The sequence below is a fragment of the Elgaria multicarinata genome, chromosome 1, assembly GCF_023053635.1.
Source record: "Elgaria multicarinata webbii isolate HBS135686 ecotype San Diego chromosome 1, rElgMul1.1.pri, whole genome shotgun sequence".
NCBI classification, from domain to species: domain Eukaryota; kingdom Metazoa; phylum Chordata; class Lepidosauria; order Squamata; family Anguidae; genus Elgaria; species Elgaria multicarinata.
Genome location: NC_086171.1, coordinates 146,805,463 through 146,822,391, shown reverse-complemented (window position 1 = coordinate 146,822,391; position 16,929 = coordinate 146,805,463). Strand labels below are relative to the sequence as shown.

The 16,929-nt window shown below is 39.3% G+C and overlaps 1 protein-coding gene across 1 annotated transcript in view; it reads right to left on the bottom strand.

Moving 5' to 3' along the window:
* Window positions 1-16,929, bottom strand: part of GLIS1 (GLIS family zinc finger 1) — a 253,796-nt gene that overhangs the window by 124,689 nt on the left and 112,178 nt on the right. The gene's annotated exons all lie outside the window — the stretch shown is intronic.

Sequence of the window (16,929 nt, the reverse complement as noted above, 5' to 3'; positions counted from 1 at the left end):
AAACGGTTACCTAAAATAAATAAATCCTACCAAGTAATTTTTCACTTGAATTACTTTTACGTTATGGGTTGGATCCAGATTGTCCATTCCATTCCTCACTGGAAGTTATATGGAGTCACTGTCTCCCTATTTCATTCTATTCTTGTGAAGAACAATTTTCGGGAGATGACCCTCCTTTGAACACATTCTCTTGGAGGTGACCTTCTGACCTTCCTTTGAGATCATTCCTCTAGAAGTGTTACAGTCCTCACCTTCTTCAATCTGATCTTTTAAATCTGTCCAAATCCATCATTCACTGAGTCCAATTATCCAGGTTAGCATCATTATCTAGTTATTTCACAAATCCAGTTTAAGATGACTCAAGCTGAAACTGAATGTTATGGAAATCATGATACACTAAAAAGAACAGCCCCTCTCCTCTCCCATGGCAACATCTAGTAAAGTGAAAAGTATGACATGACAACATCACCACATTGGGAATTTTCCTACTTTGTAAATGGCAGCCAATGAAATGAAGCATGTTGAAGAGAAGGACATAGAAAAGTGGAACTGCTATTTTGAATGCCTCAGGCTGTAACTAAGCGATTTTTTAATGTGGACAACATCCCATGACTGGCCCAGTGTAAGTGGCCTGTGCCCTGCAATGCTCAAACCTAACCTAACATGAAAAACTTCCATAGATACCAATGTGAATACTTTGGAGCTTCTAGCAATGATAAAACTTACATGAAATTATTTATAGCCTAAGTAAGTCTCACAGCTGGGTTTATTTTTGATCCTCTTCCATTTTGCTTTGCTTGATTTCTTCCTGTTGACACCCACTTATCATTTCCTGAACTCCTCTAAGCAAATCTTCCTTTCTTCCTTGTCTTCCTTAGTGCTTTCTTTAGGCAAGCTGGACACAGTTCACTCTTAATCTCCCCTTAAAAGTCAGCATTCTAAGTCTTCAAATAATTCTTTAATTTCCCATCCTCTCAGTGAGTGTCAAAGACACTAAATTGAGAAATGGAGCTTTGCCATGATAAAATGGAACTCCAATAGTTCCAGCCAGTTGGCTATTCTTCTGTTTCATTAATAAACTCCCTAGAACATTTTAACTAACACTAATCCGGTTATATGTTCTTTAAAAGGGGGCAACTTACAGAGATGATCCTATCTGCTCAGGACTTGGAAGTAAAGTAGAGCCTTTTGTCTTAGCTCCATTAACCAAGAAATCTTACTACAAGAAATTATCACCATACAATTGTATCAACTTCCAAAGAGTACTATGGAAGTGGGGAGAAATAAACTTGCTCTTACCCTGCTGCAGCTATATGGGCAAACCTTGGAAAGTACAGCTAAATCACACACAAGTTAACAGTATGGGGTAGGTTAGGCCCTACCTATGGCAGCCACACCCTCTCTTCTGCTGAAGTTGCTATGTTGGCCTGAGCAGGCCTAGAAAACTGTTCTGCCTGAAATGCAAAGTTTTAGGAGGGAAGGCACAAAGTGCAGCCCAGTTACTGGGCTTTGGATACTAGTTTCACTCAGCTTTTACACAGGATGTAAACCAGTGCTGGGAAGATTGTTTTCAGAATGGTAGCAGCATCCTAACTTTGCCAGGCATCCCTTATCTTCTCCCTACCTCCATCTGAAATGTACATGACAGTGAGAAGACAAAAGCAAAAAGAATGCATAAAATGCCTTCTGAGGAAGCCAAACTTAAGTAAGCAAGATTTTTCACGTTGAGGTGGCTGATGCTTGGGGAAGAGGGTATGCCAGCTTCCCCAGTCGTTCCTCTTGAGATTTCCAGCTGTTCCTATGCTCCTGAGCCAATATCTGGGCTGCAAAGCGGGCGTGTTTTTGGCCAGGGCTGTCTGTCTTGCCCAATTGCCTTCTCGCACAACACGTCACAGTAAACGCCATTTGGAAAGGCCACCTGAGCTAGCAAACAAGCATAGACTAAGCAATAGACTTGTCATCATCCTGTGGCTGGTAGAGGTGGACATAGTTAGAGGAAACAGGGATGGTGATCATTCTGACACACTGTTTTGGTGACTGGTGATGCCTGAGGACTTTCACTGAGGGTTTTGCAGCCCCAGTGGGGGGATAAGGGTTAGTTGTGAGACCAACTCACCTCACCCCACCCAGTGTTTTGGGGGCTGGGGAGGTTGACACGGGAAGGCCTTCTATCCCCCAAATGGGTAGTCTTGGGTGTGGTGATTTTACAGACACCACTCAGCAGGCATAGAATGTTTCGCCCAAAAAAACGCCTAGCTAGTTGCTGGCAAAGATTAGCCCAGTTTTTCCTTTGCAAATCTTCAATAAATATGGGCCAAATTTGTACCATGCATACTTGTGTCTCTTTATTTCCCCCTCCTTTCACTCGCAACCCTCCATGTCTTGCTTGCCTGGCCACAAGGAGGCTATTGTGGGTGGATGGGAGGGAGGAAGAGACATGCCTGATCGCCATTGGAGTGATCAGGTCGCACAACCGACTGGGGGTTAGGGCGGCTGAGTCTATACAAACCGGCCATGCTCAGCTCACCAACTTCTTATCGTGGCTCCCTCCCTCCCTGTATGCAGTGTGGGTTCATCTGGACACCCTTTTGGGGGAAGAGTAGGAATTTTTGGTGCATAATCTGATTGGCCTGGGCCATGTGTCTTTTTGCCTACTTCACACTATAAGTGGGGAGAGAGTGTCTTTAGGAAAATTGTGTTTCTGTGCTAGGTTAATTTGGTCACATTTGGTTTCAGCCTGGTAGGGGTGGGCACAGTTAGAGGAAACAGGGATGGTGATCATTCTGAGGCACTGTTTTTGTGATGCCTGAGGCCTTCTGCTGAAGGTTTTGTGGCCCCAGTAGGGGAATAATTGTTACCTGTGAGGCCAACTCACCACACCCTACCTGGTGTTTTGCAGGCTGGGGTGGTGACATGGAAAGGCCTCCCCAAAAAGGGTAGCCCTGGGTATAGCAATCGTACAGACGACACTCAGCAGACATAGAATGTTTCACCTGAAATAACGCCTAGCTTGTTGCAGGCATAGATTAGGGCCTGCCCTCCCTGTTTTCCCTTTCCAAATCTTCAATAAATATGCTTTGAATTTGATACCATACATACTTTTCTCTTTATTTCTCCCCTCCTTTCACTCGCAAGCAGCCAGCCTAGGCCACCCTCTTCAGCAGGTATTGCGTATGCACAAGTATCACTCTCTGCATGAGATACACACCGCGTAGCATTGCTTTTGTTTGAGCAGGCAGCAAGAAGATGCCAGGCAGAGCACTGAGCAAGTGGTGGCGAGGCATTGGGACAGCAAACCTGTTGTGTCATACAGCCTGTTTTGAGCCCCTTAATCTAGCATGTTGCCCTTAGGTGGAGAATGCTGTTCTGTCACCGAAGTTGAAGTAACTTTCAATTGTGAGTCCAGTTGGCGTTTGTACTCTCTAGCAAAGTGGCCCAGTATTTACAGCTGGCAGCAAATACTGCTGGTCTCTTTCTAACTGAGGGCGGAAGTGCTTTCTTTTCCTTCTAGTTTCCAGGATCATCTTTGTGAGATGCATGCTCCTGGTCTCCGCCATCCTCTCTCACTGGGCATGAGAGCAGGCAGCATCTGCAAGGTTGCTGGTGTGGTCAAGATGTGTCAATCTGAGAGGCTTTTTATGTCCTATAATCAGAGGTTCATCAAATGAGCGATTTACCACACGCGTGCTACCGCCCACTTACGGATGTGCGTGCGTCCTTTAGACGATGATGTCTGTGCTCCTTCCACTTGTTTTTCCATTACAAAATAGACCCCACCCCAAAATCTAGCTTTTTTTAAAAAAAAAAAAAAACCAGAATGTGCCGCAATCTCCTGCTGTGTGCAAGAAAAGCAGCACAATCAAAACGGCCCACTGAATGGGCCATGTGCACATTGTTTACTTCCCCTTTCCTCTCCCTGAGAAAAAGGAAGTAATAAGGGACAAAAGCGCAAGCGGAGAAATTACAGTAAGGAAATACAATTTTCCCCCATGTGATGACGCTCATGCTGTAAAAACAGTAAAGGGGGGGGAGTAGTCAGGAAAATTTTTGGATGAACAAACTGAAAAAGACTTAAGAAAATTACTGAATGGGATTTATCCCTAATTCAAGGACAGAGAACATGAGGCACCCCAGTTATTGTTGGACTGCAACATCCATCATCTCTCACCACTGTTTGCTTGCTAGGTTGATGGGAGTTGCAGTCCAACAACATTCCCTATCCCTGTACTAAGGGAAACAATTAATTGTCCAAATCATGATGAAGCTACAGACTTTAAAAATTATTCATTCTTATTAAGTATGTACAGAATATTTTAACAATCACTACTGGGTAATCACAACAGCCAGCATCCGTTTGATTACAAATGTTGATTTGTTTGATTTGATGACAAATGTTGTTTAAAAAATAATGGACCCCAAGCTGGCTGCTAAGAAGCAATGGGTGGCTACCAAAACTAGACACCATTTTGTGGATATCACATCAAAGAATAATGTGGGAAACAAAAAAGTGGAACAAAACAATCTACACTGAATTCAGGGCATAGTGAATTAACTGCGCACTGCCCCATTTAACACAACCCAAGCTCCAGCCTCCCACTACCTCTTTTCTTGGTCTATGAAATGCCCTGTGAGGCCTGTGTCAAGAGCTCCTACTATGGAACTATATAGAACTTGTTACTATACCTGTTTAGTTGCCATAGTCTATGTGGAGCCTTCATTCTGTAGTCAAGGTTCAACAGTAAACACACAACGGTGGTTCTTTTAGTGTGTAAACTCACGCTTACTTGGAACAATCCCTGTCCAGTTAACTTTGATTTTCGCATTCCAGGGGAATAATTCAATCTTGTTTAACCTGCATATAGAGGTTAACGGAACTAGAGATTGAAAACACTTGGAAGAAACTCCATGCATCAGGACTGTTTTGTAAGAGGCTTCCTGCCAGGTCATAAAAGAGTCTTGATCAACTCCCTATTTTAACATTTACCCATGTACGGCAAGGGTACCAACACAATTCATAGAAATAATCACTTGCAGACCTAGTAGGCACTCTCAGCTCACACAAATGAAAGATTTATTGTTGGGATGATGAAACAAAGAGCAAGTTGTGCAAACTTTACCAAGTTGGATTATGAGAACATGCTTTTTCCATTTCCCATTTTTAAATGCCTTGGGTGCAGTTTCAAAAGAAAGGCCAAGATAAGTTATTCAGCAAAGCAGGTTGCATGGGATCTGAGCACAGGAACTTCTTTGTAACATGCTATCTCTAAGAACAGCAAGAATAATACAAGAACAGAGTCTGCATTGCTTTGCTGAGTAGATCTAACAACTCAAAGTTCTTTTCCAAAAGTAGTACCACAAAGAATGACCAATAAAGGGCACACATTAGATTATTATTATTTATTTTCCTTTTGCATCTTAATTCTTATTAATTCAAAATATAATTCACAAAAGCACATACTCTCTACACATGAGTTTATAATCCAATATTCAACAAAATTTTGTACTAAATTCATTTCTAAAATTAGCTTTTATCAGTCAGTCATTTTCTCAGTCTCTGCTATTTCCAAACCCTTGATTAACCATTCTTCAATTGGTGGGGTAAGTGCTACAACGCTGAGCTCAGGCTACATATTTTTCAAAAATCTATAAATTCTGCAATAGCAAGTTCATTCTCCTACACTGACTATCATCAAAAACATTCCATTCGTAACTGTTACTGGTTCCAGTCTTTATCTCAGTCTTGTTATTTGGAAAATGACACCTGCTACAGGATCCCAAAGTGAATTAATATTTAGACAAATTCTAATATATAATAGAAGAAGTCTGCATGCCCATTCTAACATTTAAATGTATTTGTTCTAGAAATGTTAAAGCATATCTTGCAAGGAAGATATACCACTGAAAATTAATTTATACTGAACTCCCCTGAAGAAGCTGATACTGAAAATTATGACATAGAATTATAGACTTCCCTTAAACTTTTTCTAATTTTGATTGAGAACTGTTCAGAATTATATTTCTAAGTATTTTCTTTTAGTTTTGGTCTTTTTCCACCTCAGTACTTTTTCACAACATTAGAAGTCTTAATTAGCCTAGTTTTCTCAATATTTGAGTTTCTACAATGTCTTAGGCCAGTGGTTCCCAATTGGTGGTCCGTGGATCCCAGGGGGTCCGTGTAACCCACCCAGGGGGTCCATGGCACCATTCACATATTAGCTCTGCAAGGTCCGCATTTTGATAAAAGAAAATACACCATCTCCCCGCTCCGTTTGCTTTGACGGTGACATCATGCGCGAAAGCACCTGCATGATTTAGTGACTAGCTTCAGAGATTACTTCTCTGCACCTATTCCGAAAAACTCATGGAGAAGGAATCCTTTTGAATGTGGTGATGTACAACTAACAACTCTATCTGCAGAAGAGCAAGATGTACTTGTTGACGTGACTTGTGATGGTTCATTGAAATCATTTTCAAAGAATATACATAGACTGGACTAATTCTGGGTGAAGGTTTTTCCTGATTATAAGAAGTTAGGTGAAAACGCTTTGAAACATCTAGTTCCCTTTTGTTCTACATATCTTTGTGAACAAACGTTTTTGACATTTTGATATATTAAGAACAAGCATAAAAATCAGCTCGATGTTGATCCAGACTTGAGATTAAAAGTAGGAAATATTGAACCAGATGTGGAAGGGATTGTTCGGCCCAAAAAGAGGCATGATCTCTCCCATCACATTTAGGTTTAGTAGCTGCTAGACATGTCATAATTTGTTCAATTGTAAACTAGACGTTAGTAAAATTAAATTTGTCTTTATATTCCTAACTAAATCATTGTCATTTTTGCGTAGTAATATCACAAAAATCACAAATTTTATGGCCTGTTTTTTAGTATACCTAAAATCCCTTGCTTATTAGGGGCTACCCCTTATTTTCTCCAAAAAATTGCTTCGCACGGGTAACAACCATAGAGGTAACAAAATTTTTAAAAGTAGGGGGTCCTTGGCTTGGCATTTGAAAAACAAGGAGTCCGCAGTTCTTAGCTAATTGGGAACCACTGTCTTAGGCCATGGCTAGACCAGGCCTATATTCTGGGATCATCCCAGGATCATCCCTGTGCATCCAAATGCCACACGGGGCATCCCGGGAGCAGGCGGGGACGACCCCTCCATTTGCCTGGGATAATCCTTAGGTCTAGCTAAAGCCTACATTGAAAACATTGGTTCTATGGAGGTGACTCACCTTGTGTTTTCAATCTAATCTCCTACCACTGAACAGACGTATTACCTATCACAAAACCTTGGAATCTTTTAATATTTCCATCCACCAAATTCTCCCAACACAGTAGCTGTGTTAAAATTAAGAGACCTTAGTAACCAATGCTACTGGACAAATACCTACCCTTGTTTTCCTTCATATGTATCCCAACGGTGTTGCAGTTGTTTTGAAGTCAACTTTTGTCCAAGATAGCTTTGTTTTTATCAAGCCACAGCAAAGTTTCTAAAAAGTATTTTGCTTGTAAAAATAATAATCAGATTTCTGCTGAGTAATCAACAATTCATGCCAATTAATTTATGCAGCTCCTATAGTCCCAAGTCAAAGTAGTAAATGTTAAACCAATCTTATCACTGATTTTTGCATTGCTGAGAAATCGATCGAAATTCATTTAAGACATTCTGCTAGGTTTTAATGCTGCAACTAAGAAAGAAAAAGTTAAAACTATAAACAAGTGTGTTTGGAAAATTGGAATCTTAATGGTGACTATCCTTTCAAAGCATAGCAGATTTGTGTTTCCTTCTTCACCATTTAATAAATGCAACTTTCACTGTAAGTTCAAAATAAGGCATTTCACTTCTCAAGAAAAAACTTACTAAACAAAAGAAAGCTGCATATACATCACATGGTATTTGCAGAATTTCCTCTGCTAGAGGATTTCAACAAGCACTGTTGAGAAATGTTTAGGACCAAGGAATCCACCAGGTGCAAAAGAATGTGTTGTCCAGGGCCAAAATAGAGATAAGGCTAAACATGACATTAGCAGCCATGCCATTTTTATAACAACAACAACAACAACAACAGCAACAACAACAACAACCCACTCACCACAAATCCTAAAACCCAAATTCAACTCTAAAAACATTTTCAAAGCCATCAACACCTACACAATACCCATCCTCACATCCTCATTCAGAATCATACACTGATCACACACTGAACTCGAAGAAATAAACAGACTCAATTGCATCAAACTCACGAAACACTGCATGCCCCATCCCAATTCATGCATTGAGGAAGAGGTCTTCTGGACATTAACACAATTCATGCTAAACAGTTAAAGTCACTCAGAGAATCCTTTCACACTAAAAACACCCCCATTCATAAAGCTATAGTAAAAGCAGATAAAAATTATAGTCGACTCAACCTAGCACTACAAAACAAAGATGAAATATGACTACTTACACTTGCTGAGAAAAAAGAAAAATGGGCACCAAAAGCACTATATGGGAAGCACTACAACTTAATACAGAACCCAAAAATAAACAAAGAACTATCGTACAAATAGCTTAGGAAGGGTGAGCTATTTCCAGAAACAGAAGGATTCCTAATAGCTATACAGGATCAAGTTATAGCAACCAAGAACTACCAAAAATATATCATAAAAGATAACAGTGTAACAACAGATTTATGTAGGAAATGCCATCAATTCCAAGAAACAAGAGACCATGTAATAGGAGGATGTAAAATTCTGGCAGGAATGGACCATACAGACAGATACGATACAGCTGCAAAAATAATTCACCAACAACTAGCCATCAAATTCAACCTCATCAAAAAACCTACACCATACTATACATACTCGCCCAAAACTATCTTGGAAAATGCAGATCATAAAATATACTGGGACAGAACAATTCATACGGACAAGACAATACCTTGCAACCAACTAGACATAATGGTCATAGATTAAAAAGGGGGGGGGACACATACCTCATTGACATTGCAATACCTAATGACAAAAATGTTGTAGAAAAGGAAGAGGAAAAGCGAGGAAAATGTACACCACTGGCCATGGAGGTCAAAGAACTATGGCAACAAGAAACGGTCACAATTATTCTGTTAGTCACATCAGTTACCGGCATCACATCAAAAAATATACTGAAAACCTTCAGAAACTGGGCCTACCAAACTACATCCATGCCAACATCTAGAAAACAGTCATAATTAAAACATGCTCAATTGTCAGGAAATTCCTGAATCTGTAAAAGACAGCATGATTTGGCAAAGCCCGTCATGTTCGTCTAGAAAAACTGCCAGGAGTGAGAAATAGATATACTAATAGTAATACTAATACTAATACTAATAGAAGCGGGTGCATAGGGACCGGTTCATCAAGACCACAGCATGTAGGAAAAGAAGGGTTATCCTTTCCTTCTACTCCACCATCCTGACAAAAAAAAAACATGTACCATAAATGCACATGGTGCTGTCAGTGTTAAAATAACCACCAGCAGTTCCATCAGGGGTAGCAGCCAAATGTGTGTCTCATCTGTAAGTAACATAAATATGTATTTAGTATTGTTGTTGGGAATGATTAGGTAAGAGATCAGTCTTAAGATTTAGATGGGAGAAGAATGAGGCCTTAGCTAGACCTACCAGTCTAGCGCAACGGATGGGTGAAGATCTCGCAATATTTTTATCGCGAGATCTCCCCCTGTTTACACTTGGCACGTGACGGCCTCGAGGGGGAGGTCATCGCAGCTGCCAATTTGGGTTTTTTTTCTTAAAAGGGAGCAGCGCACAAGCATTCGTGAGCAAAAGGTAAGGGTTTATTTATTTTCCTGCTCTCCCCACCCCTCCCCCGATGGGCGGGTCCCAGCTCCTCGTGAGTAACCGTAAGGAGCCGCGATAAACCGTGATGGTGGGCCACACTTTCCGCGGTCTTGGGATCATCCAGAGACCGTGGAAAAAGTAGGCCTAAATCATGTGGATGCACAGGGACGATCCCGGGAATCACCCCAGGATAAAGCCCTGTCTAGCTATAGCCTGTGTGCCTCTCCCCAAATGTTTTCAGTTTGAGGGTTAATTGCGGAGGGGTAAAACTTGGATACAATGAGCTGGATCCAGAGTAATGCTTAATGGAAAGTTCCACTCATGCTGGAAGAAGGGGGCACAGAGGTGGTCTTTGTGATTCCTCCATCTTCCTCCAGCTCCCTTTGCCTCCTGAAAAGCTGCTCTGGAGGGCTGGGAGACTTTCTAGAGCAGCATGAGAGGTTACACAAGGGGCTGATGGGGGGAATTGGTGAAGAATTCCTCCCTACCTTCTTCCTCTAGCAAGCAGCTTCCACTGGATCTCAGTCCCTTACGTGAACAGAAGAAGCCCTACCATGAATGGAATGGCCAATCTGGATCCAACTGATTATATAAAAACAGGTTAGCCATGTAGCTTTCTCAGAGCCAAATTCATTCCATGAAGAAAAATCAACAGCTCCAACAAGAAAAAGCTAAATATATAAGCAAATCCATCCAAGTTTCCACCTGCTCGTCTGCCCAGGTTCACTTTTTTAAAAGTACAAAAATGTTACACTGTATAAGGCCTCAAGCCTACACATCCATCCAGCTATACAAAGTACCGGGTTTGGGGGGGGGGGGGAATAGCTTAAGAGAACAAAAAAATCATGGGACGAGAGGGCAGGAGACTGGTGAATGAAGACTGCAAGCAAGGCAATAGCAAGGAAGAGAATAAAATAAAAGATAACAGAAAGGTCTCGAGAATTTAAAGACAAAAATAAATAGCTTAAAGCAGATGTGGAAAAGAGAGGGAAATAGTGAGATTCACAATCAGAAAAATACACAGAAAACAGCAAGTAAAGATGCAACTGGATGATATGCTCAATATTATCAAAACCCAAACCTGAAGTGTCTCGAAAACTAGTCGGCTAGAATCAGATGTGTATGTAAGAATGAATACTGTTGAGCTGAATTGGTCATTCCCCTCTGGAATAACCTCTGTGTACTGCATCAATCTATGAATCATACCTCAACCACTGGTCAATCATTTAATTTCTGCTGAAAATATTTGCTTATTTTTTTTAATTAGATTTATATATTACACTTTCAAGAAAACTGAGGTAGCTAACAGAAAGATCACAATTTGGCAGTAAGACATAGCAGCAACAAAATAATCAGTAGTGCTCAGATGAGAGAGCTAAAAATGTCCAGTGGTTTACAAAACCTAAACAATCTAAAACACCTGGGAGAATAAAAAGATATTTGCCTGGAACCCAAAAGACTGAAATGTAGAAGGCCCTCTCCCATTGAGAAGGTGAGTGCACTTGGCATTAAAAGCTCGAAGGAAAACCTCAAAGATCAGTCAGAGAGACAGAAGAGGAAGGCAATCCAACTGGTACCTGGGTACTAGACCATGTAGGTAAGCATCAGGATTTTGAACTCCGCTTAGAAATGGAAGGTGAGTCAATGCAGATGTTTCATCATAGGCAAGATATAATTTTGACACATTTTCCCTGTTAGAAGCTTCATGGCTGTATTGTAAACTACATTTTCAGGATGTCTTCAAAGGCAGCCCCACATATAACAATACAATATTCTAACCCTGGGGTTAACAGAACATAGATAACTGTGACCAGGCTATCTCTGTCCAGGAGTTGGCACATCAGCCTAAGCTGGATAAAAGCACTCCAAACCACTGGGGCAACTTGGGTCTCCTGAGACAAAACTGGGTATGAATAGTCACAAACTGTGAACTGGGTCTTTAAGCGTCTGGAGCTGCCTTGCAAACACTCACTCAAAATAAAAATAGTTGCAACTAGCCAGCGGTTGTTTATATCCTTAGGTTGCAGGCAGACAACAACCTCCTTCAAGGTAGTCAGAACCATCCCCTTTCAGAGGTAGGCATTCATTATCTCTTGGATTCAGCCTGTCAACCCTCTCAAGCTAGATATAAAAAGCCAGGAGGCACAAAGATCAAATTTACAAGTGGTAAGCCAGAAGCCTTCACAAGCACCTTGTCCACATTCTCAGGCCGCAGCAACCGATACTCATTCCACAAAATAGCACTAGCGGGTGTTTTGGACTACTCATTAGGCTGTGCTGCACCCAATGTGGCATCCAGGTGGAGGAGACTACAAGCAACTTTATTCTTGATGTGCTTAGCAAACATTTCACAACAGGCCTCTAATGGTTCCTTTACATCAGTATGGGGACTATGTTTAAACGTGGCCTGAACCATCCAAAGATCCAATAGTGGCAAAAAAGTACTGATTCTTTACCATTACTGCCTCATCATCATCATCATCATCATCATCATATATTTCTTACCCGCCTCTCCACTTGGATCGAGGAGGGGAACAACCCCAAATATAAAACACATAAAAACTGATTAAAAGCATAGTGTACATGATTAAAATATCCTTAAAACATCCTAAAAACATTCTAAAATTCCACTGCATAGGCCTGCTGGAATAGATCAGTCTTTATTGCTTTTTTTAATGTTAAAAGTTGTCAAGTTGACGAATCTCCTCCAGCAGGCCATTCCCACATTCTACAGCTCATTCCATAATGAGCTGTAGTCTTTCATTCAAATTGACTAGTCTTTTTCTACTTATGTTCCAGCTGTTTGTCTGTTTCATCTTTTTCAGTTCGTGGGTAAACCAAGGGGCAGAGTAGATTCTACAGAGTTTACAATGTATAATCTGTTGGAGAGTCGATAATCTGGGAGACAATGGCTAGGAGACATCATGTCACCCACCAGAATAATCTCCGCATTCTATATGTCAGCAAGACTACCAGTCATACTAACCAGATACATTCCAAAGGCCATGAATTCTGTAGGAAGGACCCATATGATTAGCCCCTGTCAACTGATTGGTTCATGTTACCCAACCCTTGCAGGATGTACTGGGTAAGGACGGGGGAGAATTTCATTTGATTCACATTTTAAAGTAGATTTACCTAATTTGTAGTTCACAGACTAATTTGTAAATCAGAACAGTTATCTTTTGGATTGTGTGCTTCTCCGAATTTTGTGATGTGGATTTTGGCTCAAAATATGCATATAAAATGCATGTATTACTGAAGTTATGCACAAAAATGTGGGGAAGTTGTACACACAATGTATATGTCAGAGAAAGTTGTGTATGAAAATAAATGTGAGTTTTCATGAATTTTTTAAAAAATTGCAGACTGATGCAGAAATTGGATGGAACAGATTTATGACTGAATATATGAAAAAATGACACAGACTGGAAATAGACTGATTCGTCCAACCTCTAGCCCAGATTAATATAAATGAAGCAATCCAACAGGAATCTTGGTTTTATATTATAGACAAGGGAAACTGAGATATTCATGAATCACGAATTGGTCAGCTGTCTACCCTTGTGAAGTTTTTTTATATGGATATCCAGATTTAAGTTAATAAAACTCCATCTGCCAACCAAAAGGTATCGTCTTTATCACTTCATGATTTTTACTCCACTGCTTTGGTTTAGAAAACTCAATTTTATGACTATTATAAACAAACACGGTTAAAAATGGCATTTCATCACTCTATTTAGGTGCCTCAACACAGATGGAAAAGACGGACAACCCAATATTTGGCTTACAATGGCAAACACTGATGGAGAAGTAAGCCCAAACACACACACACACACACACACACACACACACACACACACACTCTTACTGAAATAACATATTTACATTTCCAAGCAGGCTTAAATAGTATTGTACAACATTGGGATCACTATTCATTACTACTCAAAATGATGCCAGGACAAAAAGATAATGAGAAATCCTCTTTTGGGATTTTTTAAAAATTAAAAACATTTAAGCTCCCTAATTTTTGCTCTCAGACAATCAAAATTCCAATTGTCTGGGACATCAAATCTAAAAAAGCATGACATTAATCTTCAAAAATTCAGGTCTTAGAGGCATTGCATCATTATTTTTGTTAGATATATTTTTGATCATAATGCAGATGAGCACTAAATGTAATAAAACTAAAATAACACAAGTTAAGTATGAAACATAACAGGATATTGCAAAGAGATTAGGTAGTTTCCTTCAGACTACTTACACAGCCCAAAGAATAAAGAGAGAAAGAGCAGAAACAAAACAAAACAAAACCCCACACAAATGAAACGACATGATGTAGAGAAGGAATCAATTAATTAGAATATTTAAGAGAAAATAAAAACAGTACTCATACAGATTTTGGCACCAAAACACAAGAAGGAACCCAAAAATATCAGTAATTCCTTTACAGCAGATAGAAATTTGCTTTTCCACTGTCTGTTGCTGAGAAAGGAGCGCACTGGCTAAATTTAAACCAGCTGTAATGATGAGTGTTACAGTTGGACTGAAGGGAAGCTTACCTCATGAAAGTATATTGTGGAAACTGCTGTTGGAAAGATAATAAAAGGATTAACTGCCATTTTAGTGGACCATTTACTTTTCAATCAAAATGTCTCATGTATTTCCTGTTCTCAAGTAGCCTGAATTCCAAAATTCCTTTGTCTATTACAGTACGTAGTAGCAAAGCCTGTCATAAAAAATTAATAATTTTACATGGACGGGAGTTTTTATGCATATAGACAGGGAGCTACTTGTTGCCAGCCTCTGTTGAACACGTTCAACGCATATTTAGCCAACAAATTTTGCTGAACAGACTGGAAAGATACCCAGATTCAAAGAACGTAAAAATGTGCTTTGGAAGGGCACAAGAAGCAACAAGAGAGGGGAAAAAACTTAAAGGAAAAAGCAACAACTCAACAAGTATCATTGGTTGTTACTGATCCAGGCATTTAAAATCATCATCATCATCATCATCATCATCATCATCATCATCTAATTATTTTTAAATGACCTCAGCATGTCAAAATGTATAAAATAATTCTCTCTTTGAATTCATGATTATTATCTGATGAGAATGTATCTTTTAAAGTAATATTTCATCAAAATACATGATTATATATAGACGTAGTACTTTTTAGTCTTTAAATAAACAGAATTCTGATTGTTACTAATCTTAAAGATGTCAGCCCACAGTTTAACAGCTTCTAAACGTCTAACATTTTAAAACTTAATGTTGAAAGAAAGTTGCACTGCTGAACTCCTAATAATTCATTATTGATTTCAAATATTTATCCCCCACCTTTTCTAAACTAAAGTAGCTATTCATAGTCTTACCTGTAACTCTTCCATAGTCAGCACAAAACTAGATATTGGCAGTGGGTTTGTAATACTAGGTTCTTAATTCTGTTAATTAATACCAAAGTCCATGGTCCAATTCACAACTCGAAATTCTTCCAACATTGTTCATTATTTCATACAGATTAACACAGTGACATAAAGATAGTAATCTCACAGCAATCCACAGCCTGAATTACAAGAACTGGTTTGTATGAAATGCTGACTGGGACGGTAACATTAGAAAACTGCCATACAGCTGCTGTCAAATACGCACTTCAAAGAAAATGTAGAGGGAGTATTTCTTACTGTTGAGTAAATCTAGATTTCTATAACACATCTTTCATCACTGTGAAAAACCAAGCTTCTCTAGTTATAAAACAAACTTTGAAAGAAAGAAAAATGAAGAAAGTAGATTAACAATTTACAAAATTATACAGCCAACATTTCAGAGAAATCCAGACATTTTCATAGCTTCAAATGTCTAACTCCCAAGGACATACCACAATTTATCTGTTATAAGACAACCAAAATGAGAGGTTTACATGGGTCTTCCCTGTTCCTATACAAGTTATCTGTGCTATTTAGTAATTTTTTTCAATTAATAACTTTCTAAAACTACTCTCTTCACAATTAGTCTCTGCCTAACAATATGCTTTTGGGAGAGGGGATGTGTGTTCTATGTGTGTGTGTTTTATTATTCTTTTTGGATTTCTTGTAATGAATATATGAATAACATCATTTAGCAATTTGAGCTCAATAGAAAGATTTAAAAGATGTCATAAACAAAAAATCACTTCTGATGAGAGGGATCCCTACCACTAGAAACCATTAAGACAAAATTCCTATTAATATTTCAAAATATTAGATAATAAATGTTCTAGCAAGTGGTATCTAGATTAAAGGAAGTAAAATACACATAAATACATACACACGTTGAGTATAATATGGAACATAAAATACGTCCTGTGTACAAGAGAAACCATATGCTGAACGTCGATTGTTTTTCACTATATTATTTTACTTTCTCACACAACCCTTTATGTATACTTGGATATGCAAGAAACAAAGATACAAAAAACAAGGACGTGATGACAGTGGAATTTATATTAATGTCATAATGAAGTACATCGAGACCTACGTTGATCCTCACCCTACGATTCTGCTCAATAAGAATTGCATTTGGGAAAGAATAGGCCCTCACTTGTAAGGTTATCGTTTGTCCCTTCTGTTTAAAGGGACATCGTATTTTCAAAGGAATGCCTCTCATTCCAGAACTTCACAGCCATAGTACATAGTGGGTGTCCTCTATTCAGAGCACATCTCCACTGTATTCCAGTGAGAAAACATCAACTTTCCAAAGCTCTCCTTCTTGCTGACGTTTTGATGAAGCAACCCAATCTGCTGGTGTGGTTATGTCTTTGTAAGCAATACATTTGGGGTTGCAAACAAGAGTTTCATATTTCACAGCTGGGTTTAGAAGCTCTGACCAATCTTGTCTTGTTGTTATCTATTCTATTCAGGGTTTCATATTATTGCTGCTTTCAGCCTGTGGAAAGCCAACTGCAAGTCATTAGCTTTTATTTTAATTACCCACATTACTGTGATAATGCAAGCAGAGACAATGCTGTTCCCAAGATGTTCTCTTTGGAATTATTATGTAGCTTAGATCTGCCTGATCAGAGGAGAACAGCTTTATTGGCCCTCGTCTCAAAACTCCTGGGT